Consider the following 5,821-nt stretch of genomic DNA (forward strand, 5'->3'; position numbering starts at 1 on the left):
CTGCAAACAGAGTGATAGCTGGGCAAACACATGATGTCAAGAGGATAGAGGGGGTGTCTGTTCCCTTGGCAACCGAAAGAAGCAGTGTTTCTTCAGTGCCATCTCTGTCGATAGATGCCAGAAACCTCTTCCACACCTGCTGTCTCGATTCCTCACAGCAGCCATTCTTATTATAAACAACCCCCTGGTTTTGAGTTGAGGTTCAGAGTGACTCGTTGACTTGACAGGGAGGTTCAGATGTGAAGAGACCACCCCTCCCCCACCTCTCAGCCTTCAGTGCCTCGCCTTTCACCAGCACGTGGTAGGTGAGCCCTCCCATGGTGCTTAGGGACTGGCAAGCCTCCTGAGTCTCTCAGGAAGCTCAGCTCTGCCCCCGGCCCAGCTGTCCAGGGGGTCTTCCTTCTTGTTCCACTTGCCACCATGTCTTTCCCAAGTGTCGACAACATCTCTGTTCCTTCCCTGTCCTGTGTGACCTTCTGGGATTCAGCCCTTTGTCATCAGTGGTGTTCCAGGAACCTCTTCTTTAGCTGGGTCCTCTGACCTGTACTGCCCTGGCCTGCCCTGTCCTGAGCTCACTGAGCTCTCCATCTAATGGTTTGAACAAGTGTCTGGCTTCAGAACATGAACCCTTCCAGGCCAGCCCAGCCCACTTTCCACCTCTGTTTACCCAAAGACCTTGCCAAAGAAGCTATCCCTCAAATAGTGTGGATTCAACACTACAGGCATTGGCTTCTATCAGCCTGTGTGCGTGTGCGTGTGTGTGCCTGTGTGGGTGATCTGAGGCTGTAAGCAGAGGTGCTCAGTGGTGGCCAGTTTCTGTGTGTTACTTGACCTCCCCGAGTCTGTGAAGGGCAGTAAGAGGAGCGAGGTGAAGTTTGCTCACGTGGGTTGTAAAGAGCAAGAGGCCCCAGTGTTCTCAGTTCCGGGGGCGTCAGTGAGAGTCTGAGAGGTCCCTTTGTCCTCTGTGACAGAGCAGGTGCGTACTGCACTGGGTGTGGTGGGAATCGAGGCTGTAGGAATGGTCTAGAGTCACCTTGTTCAGAGATTTTCCGGACTCCACTTTTCAAGCAGGATATTTAGAAAAAGTGAAAAAAGTGAAAGAGATCAAACAGCATCTTGAATTTGGATGTATTTCTCAGAAGCAAGAAGTAGTGTGCACACACTACTATTTACAGTGGTCTGTGCCTCTGAGCCCTGATACACGGGCTAAAGGGAAGAGACCAGGTTGGGGCGGTTCTCAGGGGCTCTCCAGGCAGAAGTCTGTGGCTTTACCAGAGATAAAGTAATTAACAAGCCTGCTTTAATACAATAGCTGCTGTTCCTCCTGATTTTAAAAATAGATGAGATGCTTACCTCTTCTTCACATCTCCCACTGGGAAGTATTTGTCTTCTCTCTCTTTTTTTTTAAGAATTTATTTCAGTATTTGTCATATCAAGACGGACATTTTATCAATTTCACAGGTGTGGTCAATGTTTTGCAGGTGTCCCTTCTCTCTGTTCAGCCCCCTGCCTGGTAGGGAGGAGATACTTTGTCAGTTAGTTTTGGGGTTGAATATTTGGGCAGAGTGGTAGACTGGAGAAAAAGATGAAGCGAACTGCAGGTCCCTTCAAACACTATTCTTGAAGCCTCTTTTCTAGATTGTTGTTGACACATATTTTTATTTGTTTGGTTCTATATGATCCAGAAGTCTGTATGTGAGCTTGGGCTGAGTTGTGTTAGAAATAAACTCCCAGCGATGTGTTTGGGAGATGAATTGTACTGACATTCTCTGTTTTGAATTTGATGGGAGGATTAGTAGCTGGTGGGAAGTTAGAAACCTGAGTTCCTTTATTTTGCTGCTTTTTAAGTATGACTATGAGGGAAGAACTCTTTGCTCTCAGATCAGAAACTGAGCAGTGAAGCCACCTTCCCCCCATATGGGTTAAAGAACCGTGAAGGCTGGACGAGCCGAGGGGACCAGGAAGCAGGGTATGTCCCAGTGCCTGCCGATTGGAACAGAGACAGACAAAAAAATGAGTTTTTAATGAATTTAAAAACCCAATTCTTCTCTTACCAGACATAGTCAGCCTTAAGCGAAAGTGGAAAAATGAATTCCATAGCTAAATGTAGTTTTTGGAGGCATGCTGTTTTGCCTTATCTGTTTGTCGCATTGCCTGTGTACTCTGGTTGAGTACACAGAGTTCGGGTGGCTGGGGTGGCCTTTACCCAGTCTGGCCCAGAAATCCTTCCACACATGCTGTGGGGGAGGCCGTGCAAGGTCTTGAGTCCCCAAACAAAGAGGCAAACTGGGAATTCCCTTGTAGTTCAGTGGCTAAGACTCTGTGCTCCCAATGCAGGGGGCGGGGGTTTGATCCCCATCAGGTAATTAGATCTGTCTTGCTGCAACTAAGACCCAGTAGAGCCAAATAGATAAATATTAAAAAGAGAGAGAGAGAAACCAAAGAAATGGTGATACCCTTTGTTAAATTATGCTTTGGAAAATGTCAGATGGTAAGGGTTGGGGGTGGGGATTGATCTGTTTTCCACCTGGTCAAATAAGACATCAAGAAAAATCCAGCATGCCTGGAAATTATTTAATGCCAATTGAGAACACTTCGTGGACAAAATTTGCTTGTTTCAGAGGTCCCCAACTTCTTTGGTACCAAGGGCTGGTTTCCTGGAAGACAATTTTTCCATAGACCTGTGGCAGGGGGGATGCTTTGGGGATGATTCAAGCACATTACATTTATCATGCACTTTATTTCTACTACTACTACATCAGCTCCACCTCAGATCAGGCATTAGATCTTGGAGGCTGGGGACCTAAAAGACAAGAAGTAAAAATAAAACTCTATACTACTGACTGATAACCTGAAAATGCTGTCTCCCTGTATTTTAGGAGAATTTACTAGACTCTTATGTCATCATATTTTGGAAGTAGGCATATGTATTTATTTATGATATATTAATGATATTTATCTTTAATAAAATTAAGCTATTATGATAGCAGAGTTCACTTAACTTGGTTTGTTCTCAGTTGTTGATGATGTGATAAACTTGTGTTCTGGAAAGTCAGCAATGTAAGATTTAAACTGGACAATCTCCCCCCATCCCCCACATTGATATTTTCTATATATTTTTTTTTTGTTTGGGGAAAATACTTAAAAAATTCAACTTTGATTTTATATGTTTAGAAAAATAAGCTGAACAACCTTGACATGCTTATCATTGAAAGAGATGGGGATTACTTTTTTGCCTTGAGGTTTGGAAGCAAAGACATGGGGTTTAACTCTTGTGGGGTCCTGAGGGCACAGTGTTTGGCGAGAGGCAAGAGAGAGGTTTCCTGATGGGATTCATAAGCCCGGGGCTTTTGGGGCAGGCACCCTTTGCGATTTTCTTTCTCTCAGGTATATTCCTATTTTTTAAAACTACCATTTAAGTTTAAGAACTCAAGCCTTGCAAACTGCACCTTTACAACTGTACGTTTAGAATTTTCCTGGTGGCTCATCTCTGAGCTGGAGCTTGAATCCTTGACCTTTCAAAGTGTCATTTATATGGAAATAAAATGATCAAAACAGATGTATTTTTCTTTGACTTGCGTGTGTATTTGCCACAGTTCCTGTGGTACTGCAGACCTGCAGGTCACCATCTACCCATGCTTCCTGCAGACAGCAAATTCAGCCCATCTCAGACTCAAGACAGAAGTTGGAGGGAGTTTTCCCGGTAAACAACCTGTGACTTCTAAACATGACTTCTAAAGATGGTGTGCTTGACCCAGAAAACCCCATAAAGTCATGCAACTCAAGAGGTTCAGATCTTTGTGTTTACTTTGAGAACATGTGTGAAGCTTCCCAGGCCATTAAGGGTATGCATATCCAAAAAGCCACCATGTATCTGGAGGATGTCACCTTTAAGAAGCAATATGTGCCATTCCGTCATTACAATGACGGAGTTGGTAGGTGTGTACAGGCCAAGTAGTGGGACTGGATGCAGGGTTGGTGTCCAAAAAAGAGTGCTGAATTTTTACTGCACATGCTCAGAAATGCAGAGAGTAGTGCTGAACTTAAGGGCTTAGATGTAGATTCTCTGGTCATTGAGCACATCTGGTGAACAAAGCCCCCAAGATGCGGTGCAGGACATACAGAGCTCATGGTCGGATCAACCCATACATGGGCTCGCCCTGCCGCAGTGAGATGATCCTTACTGAAAAAGAACAGATTGTTCCTAAACCAGAAGAGGAGGTGGCACAGAAGAAAAAGATGGCTCAGAAGAAACTGAAGGAACAAAAACTTATGGCCTGGGAATAAATACTGCAAAAATAAACGCAAATAAGGGCAAAAAAGAAGTTGGAGGAATCAGACAGGGGGTGCAGGCTGTGTGTCATGGGGTGCGGAAGCCTAGAGACAGGCAGAGAATGGGACAGCTTCAAAGTGATGCCTCTGTGCTGTGCTTAGTCTCTCAGTCATGTTCGACTCTGCAACCCCATGGACTGTAGGCAGCCAGGCTCCTCTGTGGTGATTCTCCAGGCAGGAATACTGGAGTGGGTTGCCATTTCCCCCTCCAGGGGATCTTCCCAACCCAGGGATTGAACCCAGGTTTCCCGAATTGCAGGTGGATTCTTTACCATCTGCGCCACCACGGAAGTCAGGAATACTGGAGTGGGTAGCCCATCCCTTCTCCAGGGGATCTTCCTGACCCAGGAATTGAACCAGGGTCTCCTGCTTTGCAGGTGGATTCTTAACCAACTGAGCTACCAGGGAAGCCCACCCCGGTGCTGAATCAAATCATAGAGACAAGAATTTTGGGTGAAGTAGAAAAGAAGAGCTTTATTGCTTTGCCAGGAAAAGGAGAACACAGCGGGCTTGTGTCCTCAAAACTGTATGTTTCACCTGGGAGGATTTGGTGAGGAATTTATAGCAATGTTTCAAGGACGGGGTTGATCGGTTCAGGTATGTGGCAGGGCCTGCACTCCTTTAACCTGGCCCCAAGTGGTCACCTCCATTTGGTAAGGGTTTCTCAAACGGTAAAGAACCTGCCTGGAATCTGGGAGACCTGAGTTTGATCCCTCAGGTGGGAAGATCCCCTGGAGAAGGGCATGGCAACTCACTCCAGTATTCCTGCCTGCAGAATTCCATGGACAGAGGAGACTGGCAGCTACAGTTCATGGGATTCCAAAGAGTTGGGCACGACTGAGTGACCAACTTTTACTTTCACTTTTGGGACACAAGGAAGGTCATATAGGCTGGGGTCTGTTCCGCAAATAAGGGATGGGTGACACAGGAAGGCTCCCATGCCCAGGAGCCCCATAGGGTCCTGCTTGATTTCAGAAGGATGGGTGACCACACAGCCAAGAACTTCCCTCCCTCCAGTGATGAGATGGGACTGTCCTTGGTCCCCCGAAAGGCCTGACCTGCCCCTCCTGATGCTCCCTTCACAGACTCCACTCCCACTACTGTCACTTCCCCCATCTGCAGTGCCAGCATGCCTCCCTTCTAGAACATTCCCATGACACACAAACGTGCTCCCACTCTCCACTCAAAGACAGCTCACTGGACTTCCCTCCTTTCTCAGTATGGTCCCTTCCTCTCTTTTTCCTTAACATTACCACCTCTCCAAAGAGCAGCCTTCCCACTGCCCTTCCTCAGCTCCTGTTCTCCCTCACCTGGCCACTGTTCTGATCATCCTGGTGGAGGCACGCATGACCTACCTGCCCAGCACCTGCATCTTGCTGGGACCCTCAGCATGCTCTAACCCTGCTGAGCCCTGCCTGCTCCCTCAGACTCCCCCCTCCGAGTCCAAGATCACACGCTCTGCTGGATTTCCTCCCACCTTGGCCTCTCC

The sequence above is a fragment of the Ovis canadensis genome, chromosome 1, assembly GCF_042477335.2.
Source record: "Ovis canadensis isolate MfBH-ARS-UI-01 breed Bighorn chromosome 1, ARS-UI_OviCan_v2, whole genome shotgun sequence".
NCBI lineage: Eukaryota > Metazoa > Chordata > Mammalia > Artiodactyla > Bovidae > Ovis > Ovis canadensis.